Consider the following 19,962-nt stretch of genomic DNA (forward strand, 5'->3'; position numbering starts at 1 on the left):
GAAACTCTCTTGGGAGAATCCTCCAAGCCAAGAAGAGCGATCAATAGCATCTTGCTGGAGTAGGAACGCTTATGAAATAGGACTTGATGCCTGATTCGTTATTCAAGTCAGGGCTGTTTCAACCATTATACAACTACATGAAATGTATTTCCTTGGAGGAAAAGACTGGGAAGCTGCGGTGATGAGCGTAAGCATAGATATAATGGTGTCGCAGTGAGAGTAGACGTGCACTGAGGAGGGCTGGCTAGTCATCGCAACCTTTTAGCTCAGTGGTTCCTTCACCTCCACCTCCACTCCCACCCCATGTATCACTTGAAAATTGCTGAGAGTCTTGGCAGACCACTTAATTACATTTCTGTTTGTTGCAGCAATTGCCAGGCTCTATGCTAGAACTCTATGATTTTTAATTTCTTTATTGCCTTTACATTCCCACCTTTTTCTTCAAAAGGTTCTGGGTAGTGTACATGGTTCTCCCCTTCCTCATTATAATAATAATAATAATAATAATAATAATAATAATAATAATTTTATTTATACCCCGCCCTCCCCGGCCAGAGCTGGGCTCAGGGTGGCTAACACCAATAAAATCACAGTAAAAATGTAATAGGAAAAAAAGAGAGGGGGGGGAGAAAAAAAACCCAATTTAAAATACAGGTTAAAATGCAATGTAAAATGCAGCCTCATTTTAAAATAGCTGATAAATCAAAACCATAAGGGGAGGGAAACATAAGGGTCAGGCAGAGTCCAAACCAAAGGCCAGGCAGAACAGCTCTGTCTTTCAGGCCCTGTGGAAAGATGTCAAGTCCCGCAGGGCTCTAATCTCTCGTGACAGAGCTTTCCACCACGTTTATCCCCACAACAACCCTGTGAGGTAGGTTAAGCTGGGGGGGGGGGCTGCAAGGTCCAAGGTCACCCAGTGAGTTTTGTGGCTAAATGAGGATTTGAATCCCATCCTCCCAGGTCTTAGTCTGACACTTGAGCCACTCAAGTGGGTCTCAACTGTATCGTTATTGATTCTTTTATTTCTTACAGATTGTATTTTACCATGTTACAACTTGAGATTCATAGAATTCAAGCCACAATACAGTAAAATACAATATAAGGAATAGAAGAGGCAATAAAAATGCAACTAACAATCCATTGATGTGATTTTTCAGTCCAAAGACATGACATGGACCAAGTGAAGGAGGCTTGTGGACCACAGTCTGGGAATTCTCACCTTAGCTCTCACACACACAGTGAGACAGAGGCAAACTGGACATTCTCAGAACAAGGAAGGGCATTCCACAAATAGAAAGCCACCACTGAGAAGGTCCTGATCACCACCAACAGGGCAGCCCCTGGCAAAGCCACCACCAACAGGGCCTCCTCTGTTGAGCACAGGGCCCGAGATGGTTGACATCGCAGAATGCACTCTTTTAGGTATGCATTTTTCTTTTTTCTTTTCTTTTTTTAAGATTTTTATTAAAGATTTTATTAATACAAAGAAAAGAAAAGAAACAGCATAGACAAAGAACAAAAGAAAAACAAAGGCAAATATAAAATTTAAAAAACATCTTTTCTTGACTTTTTGGACTTCCTCATATCTCTCGCTCCTGCATTCCAAAATTATACAGCTTTGGCCAGCAATTTATCACCTTGTTTCCATTCTTATTCTAATTATTTTCGATATTTTGTCCCTAACTTTGAATATTTTTAACTAAATCTTGAATACCTAATTTTAAAATAATAATTATTCAAAATTTATTTTCCTCTTAAGGTTCACTCATTCTCAAATTTTTAAACTAACTTTATGGTGCCATGTTATTTTCCATCTCTCATCCTCCTTAACACTCATATAATTTACAGTGTTTTTGTAAGTAGTCCTTAAATTTCTTCCAATCCTCTCCCACTGCTTCCTCTCCCAGGTCTCGGATTCTGCCGGTCATCTCTGCCAGTTCCATATAGTCCATCAGTTGCATCTGCCATTCTTCCAGAGTGGGCAAATCTTGAGTTTTCCAATGTTTAGGGACGAGTATCCTTGCTGCTGTTGTTGCATACATAAATAATATTCGGTCCTTCTTTAACACCCTCTGGCCAACAATGCCCAGGAGGAAGGCCTCTGGTTTCTTAGGAAAGGTATACCTAAATACCTTTTTCAGCTCATTATATATCATTTCCCAGAAAGCCTTGACCCTAGGGCAAGTCCACCAGAGGTGAAAGAACGTTCCTTCAGTTTCCTTACATTTCCAACACTTATTATCAGACAGATGATATATTTTTGCAAGCTTGACTGGGGTCATGTACCACCTGTATATCATTTTCATAATATTTTCTTTCAAGGCATTGCATGCCGTGAACTTCACACCGGTGGTCCATAACTTTTCCCAGTCAGCAAACATGATATTATACCCGATATCCTGTGCCCATTTTATCATAGCTGATTTAACCGTTTCGTCCTGCGTATTCCACCTCAACAGCAAGTTATACATTCTTGAAAGTAACTTAGTCTTAGGTTCTAACAATTCTGTTTCCAACTTCGATTTTTCCACCTGGAATCCTAACTTTTTATCCAATTTAAAAACCTCTTTAATCTGAGCATAGTGTAACCAATCTCGCACTTTATCTTTTAGTTTCTCCAAACTCTGCAGCCTCCAATTGTCTCCATCTCTTTCTAGTATTTCCCAATATTTCGGCCATTTGACCTCCATATTGGGTCTTTTCACAGCCTTGGCTTCCATAGGTGACAACCACCTTGGGGTCTTGTTTTCTAGTAAGTCTTTATATTTTGTCCAGATAGGTATGCATTTTTCAAAATATATATTATATACATATATATTACAAAATATTTCATTTCCTATGCATTTAAACACACATGTTGCCAACTCAATTCTACTCTGAGTAGACTCCTTGGGTTGCATCCAGTTGGGTTCTGCTGCTGTAATGGGACTTCCAATTCCTTTCCTCCCCATGCCCCTCAAATCTGATTTTGGGGGTGTTCATGGGGCTAAAGGGAAAACGATAGGAAGTCCCACTGCAACCAAAGAAGTCCCTTCCACTTGCAAAGCTGCAACATTGGAGATGACCCAATGAAATGAATGGGCTGAAATGAGTCACGTCCACTCATCTCAGAGAGTCCACATGGAGTCTGACTAATGTTAGCTACCACCCATACTTTTATTTATATGCAATTTTGGTATGATTTTGTGCCAAGAGTTGCATTGCAGAATTCAAAGGATAATGGTGTTTCTGATCCACATATTAGCCTAAAGAGTCAACACAATTCAATTTGAAAAATGGACTGAGCAAAATCCTTGATCACCCCAACGGCTTCAAGGAGAAAAGAACAAATGAGCGAGAGTTTGGCATGTCTGTTTCCATCACTTCATTAACTCACTCACTCACTCACTCACTCACTCACTCTGCCTTCTTTTGTTGTTGTCAATCATGGTCAGATATTCACTGCAAAATACTCAGTTTTGAGGGTCAAATAGACATTGCAATTTCCAGGATCTAAATTGGCCAGATGGCCAGACATCCCCATTCCAAAAAAGCAGCAGGGATAGGAAAGATCACACTTAATTTCTGAAATGTCTGCCAGTTTAGGAGTCTCAGCTGGCTTGATGGGCTTATGAGAAATAGCTGTGTCGTCCTTTCCCTCTCCATGTGGTCACAGCTTGAAATGGATGAGTCGGGTGCCTGAGCACCTTGTAACAGTAGTTACAGGGTTGGGAAACCAAGGGTCAAATGTGGCCTCTTTCTTGATGGCCTGTGGAACTTGCTGCTGAACACAAGTCCTCTTGAGCCACACCTCTATAGAAATCTACTAGACTAATATTACTGGAAGATCTATTTTAAAATGAATATACAGTGATACCTCTAGTTGCGGACACGATCCGTTCGCACCCCGAAAAGTCCACAACTAGAGCGGCGCTTCTGCACAAGCGCAGAGTGTGATAGAGCACTTCTGCGCATGCACGAAGTGTGCAGAATGCTTCTGCGCGCGCACACGTGGCGAAACCCTGAAGTATACACTTCTGGGTTTGCCGTGTTCGCAAGCCGAAAAGACGCAACATAAACCTAACACAACATGAGGTATGACTGTACTGGACCAGTATGGGTGTAAGAAGGCCTTGGTTTCCATTCTGCCCTGTGTTTGTAGCATGCAGCGCTGTTTCCATTCTGCTGCAGTTTGACTTTTGATAAAAACTATGCTATTCGTCTCACTTTCCACTGTGGCAGACCTTTATGGAATTCATTATATTATTCTGTGACATTCATTTCAGCGCAAGCGCCACTCATTCCAATCCAAGGAAACACAATGCAAATTGAGGAGGACTGGAGTAATAAATTATAATTTATGGATTGAAGATAGCAACAGCAAACAATGAATGTGTTCATTGGATTGATTTCTGTTCCAGAAATGGGGCACATTATTTAGTTATCTGTTTATTGACTTTATATCCCGCCCTTCCTTCCAAAGGAGCCCAGGGCAGCAAAGAGATCCAGAATTTAAAAATGAAAGAAAAGCATGAACAAACAGTTAAAACATTCTAAAACCAGTTGGAGTTTAAAACATCCTCCCATCCAGTGATCTCAGGATTGCCAGGAACATGTTCTTCAGTCACCAAACACCTGGGTGACCAGGAATGTTTTTAAAGTCCTCCTGAAAGTTAATGACAGGTGCACCTCACTGCTGTGTGAATGCAGACTCAGTCAGACATTGGTTCATCTAGATTGGTATTGTATACTCTGACTGGCAGTGACTCTCCAGGGGTTCAGATGGGGGACATTCCCAGCTCTACCTGGAAATGCCAGGGATTGAACCATTAAACTTCTGCATGCTGACCTCAAATAGCCTCAGGGTTATGCTGATCTCAAATTCATAAATCAGTTCTTTTAGGCATAGTGGTTCCAAGCCACACAAGGCTTTAAATTTCAAAGCCGGCACTTTGAATTGAGCCCAGAAGCAAATGGGAAGCCAGTGCAGTCAGACCAGAATCAGCATTATATGTCCATGCCTTTTTGCACTTGCCATCAATCTAGCTGCTGTGCTTTGCAGCTGAGACTGATGGCAGTGTTGCTGCCCCCGCGGTTGTGGCCACAGCCAGATAGGCACACAGAGGTCAAGTGACCAGACCAGGGAGATGGGGAGGGGACAGATGACATTTTGCCAAGAAACCTGCTGAGCACCTCATTATGGTGTAAAAATTAACATAGAAGAAGTATGGTAGGATTTTTTAGCAATGCAGTACATGAGCAGCCTAGGCTATGCTAAGACAGGTAGGGATTTAAGACCACTCTTTTTTTATCCTGGAGGTAAAATACCACACATCCACCTTTAAAAGAAAACCAATTTGCAAACAGTCCCAGCTGTCAGACGAAAACTATCTAATTGTGTACATATTCATGTTAATCTAGAGGGAGTCTAATCTAGCAAGTAATTACCACCCTTAATGATTTGTCACTCATGTCATTGCCTGTTGCAAATAATAAACTTCATTTATTTTCCTCCTTGTCTTTACCCCTGCCAACCCCAACCCCTGTTGCTCTCCCATGTTCTGAATTAATGATATGTGTCACTAGTTTTCATTTACTGAAGCTTTGTCAGAAACTCCCTTCCAGCCAGGCTGATTAAGGCGCATGGCTCAGAGGGAAATGGGGAAGAGCTGAGGGGCAGAACGGGAAATAGATTTCTAATAGAGACGGCAGCACGATGGAGAGCAGCGGGAGAGGTTTCATAGTTACGGCTTGAGAATGGAGGGGGTGCATTTTCGCAGAAGGAACAGTGTGAACCAAGATAAGAATATAAGAAGATACTGCTGGATCAGGATGATAGCTTAGGTACAGAGAATAAATTCAATTCAGTTTTCATTTAAATTTGCGCTTTCCCTCAAAAAGATGTGAACCCAAACACAGTCAGCCTTAGGAATCCGTGCTTCTCTGAATTTTGCAATGTCGTTCTCCACCTCTTTGAGGTGTACAAAAATGTAAAAACTAGGGGAAAATGTGCATATAAATATGTATTTTTTAGTATATAAACCTATATGCATATATTGTGTGTGTGTGTGTGTGTGTGTGTGTCTATATATATATATAGACACACACCAATCAATATATATATATATATCAATATATATATACCAATATATATATATAGACACACACCAATCAACCACACCAGACCCAAACCCAGACCCTCTCCACAGATGAATTACAGACACCATCCAGTAGCCAATCCATGGTGGCACCTCCGGATGCTGCACCCCCCTGCAATCCCTACACAGACCTGGCTGACACAAGCCACAAAACCACAGCTCGCCCCTATACACGAAGCCAAGCCAGAGCACAACTAAGTACAGTACAGCCATCTTCTCAGGAAAACTCTTCACAAAGTTCAAGAGGTCAAGACACAAAGACTTTAACAACTAATCCACGCCTAATGACCCACCTAAGTGGTACTCAGGATATCACTCAAGAAATCACTCAAGATATCTCTCAAGTAATTAAGGAACAAAAGAAGAAAAGGCACACTAGCCTGGGAACTTCCTCTCTGCCCAGAACATTGGAGGCTATACACCACACCCCCTCTACAGTATTTATAGGAACTCAAACACTGAGATCCTGCTCTGTTCCAGCAACAAGAAGCCGAAAGCACCAGCCTGAAGATGACGAGTGAGACCTCGTCGAAACGTCGCCTAGACACCCCAACTTTTACACGGGAAGACACCCGAGGACACCAAAACCTGCATTCCTGTACCCGTGAAAATCTACGAAAGCATATATATATATATATATATGTACTGTGTGTATAAAAACACATTCTGTCCTGGAGCTACAGACATCCCATGGCTTCTGCCACAGGTCTAAATGGATGGCTTGCAGGGGGCTTATGAAATTGGGACAAAAGCTACGTGTAGCTCTGTGTCTTCAGACTGCCTACTCGCAATCTGGTCCAACATCCTATTTCACAGGGTGACCGACTGGGTGCTTCCTGGAAGTTCATAAGGAAAATCTGGTATCTTGCAACTCATTCAGTGGATAATGTCACAAGCTCCTGTACTTCGAAGTTTCCCACTGGCTTCAGCCTTCCCTTACTAACCTTCTCTGCTCTGTCAATGGCTACTACCTCTGATGGTTATGTTCAACCTTCACTGTCAAAGGCAGGCATAGGCAAACTCGGCCCTCCAGTTGTTTTGGGACTACAACTCCCATCATCCCTGACCACTGGTCCTGTTAGCTAAGGTTGATGGGAGTTGTAGTCCCAAAACAGCTGGAGGGCAGAGTTTGCCTATGCCTGGTCAAAGGCAATGTCCTTCTGAATACCATTTTATGGGAACCATGCAGTGGGTTGGTTGTGGGGGAGAGTGCTGTTCCACTCAGGTCCTACTTGAGAATTTCCCATGGTCATCTGGTTAACCATCGTGAGAACAGGATGTTGGACAAGATGGGCCAGCAGACTCTTCTTATGTTCTTTGGGGAATAACAACTCTGTGTTAACGAGGCTGAGTTGGCAGCATTCTTCAGGCGTAAGAAGAGCTGTCTAGATCAGGTTATTGGTCCATCTAGTTCCTCAGCCTCTTCTCAGAAGCAGGACCTGAGCCCAAGCCCAGGTTTCTAGCAACTGGTATTCAGAGCATACTGCCTCTGACAGTGGAGGGCCTCTGTGCTTTTTTCTTTTTTCTTTTTTCTTTTGCATCTGTTCAACAAGCAGGAATTCAGTTGGTGAAGCATTTTCCATGCAGGCTCTAATGATGAGAAGGGCCCAGCCAGAGAATGTTGAGACACCAAAGAAGTTGGAATCCCTTGTGATCTTTTCACCCATTTTGTCTGCAGTTCACAATGGCAAAACAGTTCTTCTCCCCACTCTCATTAAGTCCTCCTTCGCATCCCCCACCTGGAAATATCTGGCAGCCAATTGCTTTTAATAAGATGTTTTCCTTTCACCAATTAAGTAGCAATTATTTCACCCCCAACTTTGTATGCACCCATCATTCTCGCTGTTTCTTACAACAGCTTCCGAAGTCGTCATGCGAGATACAAAGACAATGAGTCTGATTCATCAGCTGCTTTAATTTTAACTCTGCATTGTTTGATTCAGCTCTCTTCCCATTGTTCTTTTCAATCAAACACCACACGTATCAAAGATTGCAGCTGCTTAACATATTAAACCACTTCCATTTATTCCAGCAAGTTGCTTTAATGTCCTGTTGCGGAAAGTGCTGTGATATCAATAGTCCCCAGAAGAATCGAACCTAAGGTCAAAACCTTAGTTTTTAAAAAATCACTAGTTCTTTTAAATAAAAATAAAAATACTTTCTGTAACTTAAATATAGAGTGCTTCCTGGAACTGGAGCAGCTTTCTGAAAAATTAGTGTGCAACGCTTTGATACCAAAATGTAAAAGTTGAACTTTTTGGAATCTTTGAACCAAATTGATTGTTCCAGGTTCTGGGAAATGATATATAATGAACTGAAAAAAAATGTTTAAAATAACTTTTATAAAAAAGAAACCAGAAGCTTTTCTATTCGGAATTGTACATACCAATATTCCAAAGGAGCAGAAAAGACTTTTTATGTATGCGACGACAGCTGCACTATGCTATTAGCCTAGAGATGGAAAGAAGATGAAGTCCCTACTAGAGAGGAATGGCAAACTAAACTGTTGGACTATGCCGAAATGGCAAAACTGACCAGAAAGCTCATGAACCAAGAAGACTAAAACCTTAACAAAGAATGGGGGAACTTTATAATTTATCTTGGAGACCACTGTAAGCAGATGAAAACATGAACAGGGTTGCAATAACACTCATAATGTGGTAAGTACTATGGAGATAATGGATTTATATAAAATATGGACTATTGAAAAAGGTGCAGTAGAAAAGGTTTAATCATAGGACCCACGGTGGGGAAGGTGGGAAGTCCAGAGATTCAGAGGAATCTCCAAATGTGGATGTGGATGGTTGTATTGTTATAATTTTATACTTTTGCTAGACTACAACTCTCATTGGAAGTGGATTTAGGGCAGTGCAAGCGGTTCTGCCACACTGGGTGCCAAGCGTAGGGGGTGCTGCAGGGTGCCACAACTAGAACATAGTGAATTGAGCAGAAGGGAAGGTGAGAGGTGGCAGAGGCATTGCATTTAGGACTCATTTTGTTGTTTTTTAGTTGTTTAGTTGTGTCTGACTCTTCGTGACCTCATGGACCAGAGCACGCCAGGCACTCCTGTCTTCTACTGCCTCCTGCAGTTTGGTCAAACTCATGCTGGTAGCTTTGAGAACACTGTCCAACCATCTCATCCTCTGTCATCCCCTTCTCCTTGTGCCCTCCATCTTTACCAACATCAGGGTCTTTTCCAGGGAGTCTTCTCTTCTCATGAGGTGTCCAAAGTATTGGAGCCTCAGCTTCAGGATTTGTCCTTCCAGTGAGCACTCAGGGCTGATTTCCTTAAGAATGGATAGGTTTAATCTTCTTGCAGTCCATGGGACTCTCAAGAGTCTCCTCCTAATTCAAAAGCATCAATTCTTCAGCGACCAGCCTTCTTTATGTTCCAGCTCTCACTTCCATACATCACTACTGGGAAAACCATAGCTTAACTATACGGGCCTTTGTTGGCAAGGTGATCATTTGAAAGACCAGAGTCTGCCCCTGGTCTCATCTTCTCTGACCTTTGGTCATGCTGGGAGTGGCTGACAGGAGTTGGAGTCCAACAAGTTTATCATCCCTGCTGTATACTAACAGTGACCTCAGCCTTCAGCTGCCCATCCTTATATTGCCAAGACGGTACTAGCAACACACAAGAGGCTGGTATCAGCAGAATTTGGGGAACCCCAAGGTTTGAGGAAGTACAGAAACCTAAGGGAAACCCCAGTGAGCATGCTCAGTGGGCAGAGAAACTGAGCTGGAGGATATGGGAAACAGAAGAGGTGGGGGCACGGAGTAGAGCAGCCTTGGACACGGCTGGGGGGACAATTCCACCCTGCAACTGGATGCAGGTTCCGCTTGTAAAACAGAAAACTGCAGTAGTCCTATGCCAAATATCACTGCATGGCAATGACTGAGTGCTAAATATTATGCTGCATTGAGTATCAAATACTGTTAAAAGCTAAGCATTTGAGGGTTTTCAGTACGTGGAGGGGAGATGACTGAAGTTAGAGGTTTATTGTGCATTGTATGGACAAAGTAGTTAGAGATAGTTTTTGTCCCACATTAATAATAATAGAACTTGAGGCGGGGGTGTCACCCAGTGAAACTGATTGGCAGGAGATTCAAGGCAGACAAGAGAAAGTGCTCCTTTACATAATGCATAATGTGTGGAATCCATGGGAACAAGTCAAGGTGAAGACCACTGGCTTAGATTTAGAAAAATGCATGACGGGTAGATCTGTCAGTGTCTATTTGCCATGATGGCTAAGTGGGACGTCCTGGTCTAGGGGCAGCATGACTTGATATCTTTTGCTGGGAAACAACGATAGTGAGAAAGATGGATGCTGCCTTCACATGTTCTGCTTGTGAGCTTCAGCAAAGAATCCGATTGGCTAGGATTAGGGCAAACAAAATCTGATGGGTCTGATCTGGCAGGGCTCTGCTTATCATTGAATCTCCTGGAAACCCTTATGTTAACTCTAAGTTTTAATTCATCCTATATCAAGGGGGAAAGGATTGTTTCAGGCTCCAGGGTCTGAATCTGTGGACAAGGGGAGTAGAACGCAGTCAGCGCTTACTGCATCCTGTGAGTCATCCTGAATTCATAATTGTGCTCAGAACAGGAGTGGGCAGGTGATAAAGCACAATACAACCACCATTATAAGGAAACAAGGAGCCTTCTGAGCCAGGCGGTTCTCACTTCAGTATATACCTACCATTTATCAAGGAAATGAGCATCTCCTTGTTTACTGAGGGGGTTACTCCCATGTGATCACCCCTGGAGCAGGCAGATCTTCCACTGGACTCACAGCCAAGCCACATTTGCATAGAGGTGCCATTTGTGTGTACTGGCAGAGAAATCTGCAACAGTTGTGTGCATGCTGGCGCTGGTTCACACCAGGGGAAAAGGGCTGTAGCTTAGTGGTAGAACATGAATTCTCTGTGCTGAAATTTCAGTGTGCAATCTCTGCTACGTCCAGGCAGGATTAGGAAAGTTCCCCCTCTTGGCAATCGTGCTGAGCCAGATGGACCAAATGATCTGCTTCAGTCTAAGGCAGGGTTTCCAAAACTTGGGTCATCAGCTGTTTTTGGACTACACTTCCCATCATCCTTGACCATTGGTCCTGCTAGCTAGCTAGGGATGATGGGAGTTGTAGTCCAAAAGCAGCTGGATACCCAAGTCTGGGAAACCCTGGCCTAAGGTGAGGGTAGAGAACCTTTTCTACACCAGGGGCAACCTTCCAGAAGGGTGTCACATGCCAGTCGGTGGAGGCTAGTCCACCAGGGCAAGTGAAGTGCTACCCCACCATCCTCCGTTTGGGTTTCTCCAAGGCCACCTGCTTTCTTAATTACACAGTCCAAGGAAGTGGCAGTGCCTGCCAGCTTTCTTCTCCTAGTCAGCCTCAGTCTTGCCCTTGCAAGAACTCAGCAGGGAGGAGGAGGCTGGGACAAAAGTAGAGCTACTTGGCCCCACCTGTCATTGGCTCTCTGGTGCCACCTACTGTTAGCCTCCTTGCCACCTTCTCCACCATTTCCAAGGGGCTCCAGCCATCACTGACGTCAGTGGTACGTGGGGGCAAAGGCAAAAAGTGAGCAGAGCAGCAAGCGTACATTTTGCCTTTGTACCGTAGGCTACACACAGTCACTGTCAGGAGCTCAGCCTACACTCAAGTAGGACCCTGGCAGAGACACATGCCTGACTGGCATATTCCCTTCCTCCTGGTCGATCGTTCAGGAGCTCCAAAAGAAGAAGAGTTTGGATTTGATATCCCGCTTTATCACTACCCTAAGGAGTGTCAAAGCGGCTAACAACCTCCTTTCCCTTCCTCCCCCACAACAAACACTCTGTGTGGTGAGTGAGGCTGAGAGACTTCAGAGAAGCGTGACTAGCCCAAGGTCACCCAGCAGCTGCATGTGGAGGGGCAGGGAAGCGAATCCGGTTCACCAGATTACGAGTCCACCGCTCTTAACCACTACACCACACTGGCTCTCAAAAGCTTTCTTCTTCCCGAACATCACAGCGACCGATGCCAACAGACACTGGCACACTTAGGGATCCGCAGAATTTGTGCATCACGCATGACAGACCTCAGCAACTCATCATTTCAGCTAATCTACTTTATTTACATATAAACACACACGGAGCACTGAAACATGGCTCCCTCTCTTTCTAGCATCAGACAGCAAAGAGAAAAAGAACAAAGGACAATAGTCCCACTTCACGGAACGCAGTAACACAAACATCCTGTCTCCATGACTTCCCACTCTGTGGAGTCAAAACATATACTGTCATGTGAAAGAAACAATCCCATGACTGCAACCATGGAGCAGGAATTCTAACAGTCACACACCTCCACTCAGGCAGGCAAGAAGCACGATCGGAGTTTGAGGATGCATTCCAACCAAGCAAAAATCTCTTAGGGAGCTTGCAGAGTGAGGGGTGAGGCCTGCAGAGAGGGGATGGGGAGGTATGGCCCAGGGTAGAGTCCTGAGAGCCAGATCAAGAGAGCTGGAGGGCCACAGATTGCTCCTGGGTCTGAGTTTCTCTATCCCTGGTATATAGCACTATCATATGCTCCTATCTCTATGCAAGCACACCCTCTGGCCCTCACTGCAGGAGACAGCGCTGTATGCAAAACAGCCCCATATATGTTATAGCAGTAGCTAGGAGTTGAACCGACTGATGCAATCCAATATAGCTGGCTGTGAATTAACTTTTGGCACATCTGGAAGATCCCTTTCTGCCAAATTGATGCGACACTATCCCTCTCAGCATCTAGAACACCTGCTTTGGCCCTATTGCACCGACTACGAAAAATGACGGGACTTTCAGAGGCAGTGTAGAGGAAAAACTGTTCAAACACATTTTTTATTTCTGCTGCCGCCATCAGATGTGTAATGTTGTTACATTTATACTATTGAAATGCTGTGGGTTTCTTGTTTTTTTAAAAACACGTGGATTCATTTCCTATATGCTGCGGTGGTATCAATTGCTGTTGTTATGAAATTGTTCTTGCCGCAAACAAATGTGGAACTGACAGCAGGACCAGAAACAGACCGACCCATGCTTTCCTAATTGAAGGAAATATTCTGAAATGCACTGTGGAGGCATTTATCTCTTTTGTCATGGCATCACTGGTGCCTGGGATATAATGGTGTTTTTTCTTCATAAAAATGGCCTTCTAGGATATGATGAATTGAAATAAGAATGGTAAGCACTGATGGAGGCTCTGTTATTAACAGCAGACAAAATACATGGACAGTGTAAATCATTTCCCAGGTTGACCTGGACCAGTGGAGAAGCACTATCTCTGCACCCCCCCCACTAACCCCCTTCATGGTGGGTTTATTTATTGGTTATTCCAGTGCTTAACTATACCTGGTATAACTTGTCTGAGGGCTAGATGGACCAGGGATAAAGCAGTTTTCTTTATCCTTGACCTGAACTAAAGCAGTATCTATCCGAAGTACAGTGGTACCTCAGGTTAAGTACTTAATTCGTTCCAGAGGTCCGTTCTTAACCTGAAACTGTACTTAACCTGAAGCACCACTTTAGCTAATGGGGCTTTCTGCTGCTGCCGTGCTGCCAGAGCACAATTTCTGTTCTCATCCTGAAGGAAAGTTCTTAACCTGAGGTACTATTTCTGGGTTAGCGGAGTCTGTAACCTGAAGCGTATGTAACCCGAAGTGTATGTAACCCGAGGTACCACTGTATTTATTTGTCCATTGCATTTATATCCCACCTGTTTCTCCAAGGTGCTCAAAGTGGCATACACATCCTCTCTCTCCTCATTTAGCACCACCCTCTAGTCCTTACCAGAGCCTTCTATGGACTGGGTCTCAACAGGGTCCACTGGGGAATGAATGCCAACAGAAGTATCCCCAGTGTTTTTCTTCTCCCAGGCACCCATTCTCTGGTTGAGTCTTCAATGAACACAAAGAGCTTTCAACGGGCGCACAAAAGATGTTTGAAAGATGTGATTTTAGCTTTCCGTATCCGAGGGAGGACGAACTGTCATCTGGTGTGCGCCTTGTCTCTCCCCGTTCCCTGTGAAACAAAAGCATTTTGTTATGCCGTTGAAATGAATGGCTTTGATGTGTTTCTTTCATGGGGAGGGATGTCTTTATATGGATTTCCTAAAGGATTTATCATATTATCTGTTAATCCACCCAAAACTGGGGAAGGGTGGGTTATTAATTCAGAATAATGGGTCTCTTATTGGGAACATTGTGCCATTCCTTTCTCCTGACTTGATGAAAATTACTCTCTCTGCGTAAATTTGCCCAGCAAGGTGCAATCTGCTTATCTTTCCTTCCCTAGAGTAGCTGCAAAGATTTTGCAAGGACGTTCTCTCGCTGTGATTTGTTTGCGTGCTCTAATGATTCCCCCAGATCATTTATTCTTAATTTGTTGTAAAGGTCAGAAATGACGGTTCAGAATTATTGTTATTTGTTCAGGTTACACACACACACACACACACACACACACACACACACACACACACCCCTTTGAATGGTGCAACTGTCTCTGCAAAACAAACTTTGCCTGTGCACCAGGAAATTCAAAATGGAATCATTTATCTATTTACTTATTGATCTGTGTTACATCCCACCTTTCCTTCAAGGAGCTTGAGGTGGCCCACATTGTTCTCCTCCTCCTTTAATCCCCACAACAAGCCTGTGAGGTAGGTTAGGCTGAGAGGCAGCGACTGGCCCAAGGTCACCCAATGAGCTTTATGGCTAAGCAGGGATTTGAAGCCTAGTCTCCCAGGCCCTAGTCTGACACTCTGCTCCCTTCACTACACTGGTGCAGCTGGGTTGGGGAATGCTTGCATATCCTGCCAAGTTTCTCTCTCTCTGTGTTAGACCATTCCTCCTGGGTAGAACAGAAGGGGCTTGCTGGTTGGGTTGGAGCTGCTACGTTTGCTTCCTGGCAGGTGGCTCACTATTGCTTACCAGGAAGAAGAGGAGAGGTTGGTTCAGTGCAAACACATTGTCAGGGGAGTTAGATGGTATCCGCTGGTAATGTTTGTACTGCATTTGTACAACCTTCCCCTCCAGTGAACAATAACCACCCACCACCTCTGCTGTTGAACCCTCCATGCAGTATCCATAGAAGGCAGCCAACATGGTTTGGGATTCTAACTTCCAATAGCCCCATCCCCATTATCGGGGATTATCAATACCCCATTATCAGGGGAAATGCGGCCTAGGACCCTCGTACCTACAGGACCGACTCTCCTGGTATGTCCCACGGAGGACCTTAAGGTCCATAAATAACAACACTTGGGAGGTCCTGAGCCTCAAAGAGGTTAGATTGGTTTCAGCACTGGCCCCGACTTGGTGGAACGCTCTGTCACAAGAGACCAGGGCCCTGCAGGATTTAACATCTTTCCGCAGGGCCTGCAAGATGGAGCTGTTCCGCCTGGCCTTCGGCTTAGACTCACTCTGACCCCTTATATGGGATTTGGTATATATATTTTCCCTTGGCATTTTTGCTGGCCCATGTAGGACCAACATGGATAGCTGCCTCAGGTGAATATCTGATGTTTCCTCCCTTTATGGTCTTGATTTATGGGCTACTAATAGAATGAGGCTGCATTTTAAGATGCATTTTAAGCTGTATTTTAATTGTTTGTTTGTTGTTGTTTTTTCTATTACGTTTTATTTTAATTTATATTTGGTGTTAGCCACCCTGGCTAACTCTGCCATAACCTATAAGATTCAGGAGGGTCCCCCAGTTCTCAGGGCACAGAGGGTTGCAGTGTGTAGAGAGCCAGTGTGGTTTAATGGTTAGAGTGTCAGACTAGCAGCTGGGAGACCAGGGTTCAAATCCCCACTTGGCCATGAAGTTCACTGGGTGACCTTGATCCTGTCACTCACTCTCAGCCTAACCTACCTCGCAGGCTTGTTGTAGAGATTAACTAGGAGGAGGAGAACCGTGTATACCACTTTCAGATCCTTGGAGCAGTGATGGAATAAAAATGTAATACATAAATAAAAGGTAGTGGGGAGAAACAAACCAGTAGCTCTGCTGAAACATCAGCTTCAGGGCACAGGTAGCTTAGCTAACAGCACTCCCAAGGTCTCCATGCGCTACCTTCTTCTTGCCCCTGGAAGAGATACTATTGTTGTCCTCACTTTATTATTCTACCCAACAAGTTCTTCTTTGATGAGCTGTTATCTGAATAATAAAGACTTGAGCCTGCATTATGCTTCGGAGATATGATTCATGACTGGCCAGCTCCCTTCCTCTTTTATATATGCTTGCAGCTAAATTGTATTTGCTATGAGCTAATGCATTTTGTTGGAACAGTACGTAGCAGACACAAAGTGCCTCCGGAGTTTTGGAGCATTTGGTTCAGTTTTGAGGGAGATGCTGAAGATGTGACTGACAGTGCAGACAAGGGAGTTATTCTGCTTATGCCAGGTCAATGGCAAAGTCTTGACCGATATCAAAAAATAACACTGGGCATTCGGATGTATCACCTTGGCATCTAAGTTCTGGTCTCCACACCTGTAAAAGGGATATTGTAGAGTTCAGGAAAGGGCAGCCAAATGATCAAGGCAGTGGAAGAAGAACTCTCTTTTGAGGAAATGTTGCAGCAGTAAGGACTTTTTAGTTTAGAGAAAAGGGGAGTGAGGAGTAACATGACTGAAGCTGAAGGATGCATGACATGGAAGAAGTGGATAGTGAAAAGTTTGTGGTGTCTCATGGTCTTGTCTTAATAGCTGGCCTGCCCCCATGAACTTAGACTGCGTTAGAGAAGGAGGACTTTGGTAGAGAGGGACAATTTCAGTCAGAAGGTTAAAGGTGGACCACACATTCAGAGGAATTAGATACACACCTGAGTTTATATTCCTTCAACAGGATGGTAGCGTATATGGGCCACTGGCCTGATCTACCTGATCAGGTTCTTATGTTCTTAGGTAAGGCAGGGACTCTGTGGCTCTCCAGATGTTGTTGGACTCCAGCTCCCATGAGCCCCAGCTAGGGTGACCAATGGTTACGGATGATGGGAGCTGTAGTACAGCAACATCTGGAGGGCCACGTATTTCCTACTCCTAGCTGAAGGTGATGAAGTTGCATTGTGTTTTTTAACATCTTTGGTTGGGAGCCACCCAGAGTAGCTGGGGCAACCCAATCAGAAGGGCAGCATATAAAATAATAATAATAATAATAATAATAATAATAATAATAATAATAGCCTTAAATGGACTCAACTTCATCAATTGTTCTCTCTCTCTCTGAACATTTCCTTTGCTAAATATGTGCCAGCTTTATGAGTGCAGCTGGATTACCTATTAAAAAAACTCACATAAACAGCACACTAAAAAGGTAAAGGTACCCCTGCCCGTTCGGGCCAGTCTTGCCAGACTCTAGGGTTGTGCGCTCATCTCACTCTATAGGCTGGGAGCCAGCGCTGTCCGCAGACACTTCCGGGTCACGTGGCCAGAGTGACAAGCTGCATCTGGCGAGCCAGCGCAGCACACGGAACGCCGTTTACCTTCCCGCTGGTAAGCGGTCCCTATTTATCTACTTGCACCCGGAGGTGCTTTCGAACTGCTAGGTTGGCAGGCGCTGGGACCGAACGACAGGAGCGCACCCCGGCCCGGGGATTCAAACCGCCGACCATGCGATCGGGAAGTCCTAGGCACTGAGGTTTTACCCACAGCGCCACTCATGTCCCTAGCACACTACCTGGCTGTAAAAGAACCCACAGCGCCACCCACGTCCCTAGCACACTCCCTGGCTGTAAAAGAATCCATTCATTTTACTAGCAGCTATACCTGTAAGATGAATGATGAAATGAGATTATGTGGTGGCAGCAATCAGTTAGCGTCCGTCTAGTTGTACCAGTCAGGGCTGAGCCTCGCGCTACAAAATGCTTTTGCTTATGACATGCTCTCTCTCTCTCTCTCTCTCTCTCTCTCTCTCTCTCTCTCTCACACACACACACACACAGTGTCATATGTAAGTCTTCAGGATGAATTGAGTGTCTGCTTTGAACTCACCAGGTTGCCTTAGACCAGCCTTTTTCAACCTGTGGGTCCCCAGATGTTGCTGAACTACAACTCCCATCACCCCTAGCTAGCAAGGCCAGAGCTCAGGGATGATGGGAGTTGTAGTCCAACAACATCTGGGGACCCACAGGTTGAGAACTGCTGCCTTAGACCAAACACAAGGAACTTGTGGTCCTCCAGATCCTTTTGGATTCCTACTCCCATCAGTCCCAGCCAGCATGATCCATGGACAGGATGATGGGAGTTGATGTTCAACAATATCTGGAGGGCCACCTGTTCCATATCTTTGTTTTAGAGAAACCACTCTCTTTCTCTCACCCCGCCCAAACTATAACAAGGGATTAAATTACTAGTCTACTTTACATGGTTGTTTTAAGGATTACAAATTAGCACATATATGAAGTACTGTAAACAAGGTAAATGTGAAGTATCATATATAGCCAATGCTAGTCATATTCGGTAGACCCATTGAACTTACTGAACTATACTAAGTTAGGTCTATTAATTTCAATGGGTCTACTCTGAGTTAAACCTAGTTGGAGACAACCCTATGCCGCTAATATTTGTATTAGAGGTAATTACTTTTGTACATAAAACTCTTTCTAATTAAGCAACCTAACAGCTAATATGAATGCAGAAGTCTTTGTTCTCGCATCACATAATTAATTATACACCAGTCTCTTCCTTTATCTGAATCTCAGGTCTGGAGTGACTTCATAACTGCATTATTATGTACATGGCAAATGGCTTGTTATGACTCTCTTGGCTGTGGTTCAAACTCTCCTCTCGAGAGGACACTGAAAAATGTATTCAGAATTTAGGAGCCTCTCACAAAACCCAGGGAGCTGCATCAAGGCTTAAGTTGCACCATTTTGAAACGGAACAATTACCAATTACAAGGGCTTTGTTTGTGGACAGAGGTTCTGGCTGCCATGAAATGAGTTCTATCCCGAAACTAAAAGAAAATGACTTCATGCTCCATCAAACGAAGATGGAAAGGTAGCAATGCCCATGTATACACCTGATGAGTCACTCATATTATGATGCTGGGAAATGTGTGTCTGAGCCAGAAAGACTAGCTGAAGAAGTGGGGGCAGGACAGATCCGAGCTGCCTTGCTGACTGACACAAGGGCTCACCAATTAGCTCTGAGCATAGCCCAGCTATGAGAAGAGGTGTGGGGAGTTGCTTCCTGACTGACAGAAAGGCTGGCCAATCAGCACCGGGCAAATTCAAGTTCACTCCTTGGAAGAAGGCTCTATGTCTGTCTGAAAGGAGATGAGGGCCCTTCCATGGGACAGGGAGCACCCCTGAAATAATCTGCATCTGTCTTCATCTTAACAGTCTTGTTGTGTTTGTAAGGGGAGGAGGTGCCAGGAGGTTAGCAAGTCCACCCCCTGGCCACACATCAGCCTTTCAGAGGCTGCAATAATTAGTAGGGCAGTGTGCACACTGCATTTTGTTTTGTTTTGTTAAAACAGATTAAATAACCCATTGCAACAAATGTGAATTTGACAGTCTGTTTAAATCATGCAAATCATGAATGATTGTTCCACCAGAAGCATTCAATATTAAATATTTTGCATAACTGATGCTAGCTTTTCAAGTTTTTGGGAGGGGCAAGAAGCTGCATGTAACACCATTCGTTGCAAATTGTATTCAGTCACTGCTCCGGACACTGAGATTTCAGCAAGCTTTTCCCCCAATGCAAATTTAAAACACCTCTTTGTAGCCCTGAGAGCTAAAGGTAAAGGTACCCCTGACCATTAGGTCCAGTTGCAGACGACTCTGGTGTTGTGCGCTCATCTAGCTCT

This window comes from Podarcis erhardii (genome assembly GCF_964252035.2).
Source record: "Podarcis erhardii genome assembly, chromosome: 7".
Taxonomy (NCBI): domain Eukaryota; kingdom Metazoa; phylum Chordata; class Lepidosauria; order Squamata; family Lacertidae; genus Podarcis; species Podarcis erhardii.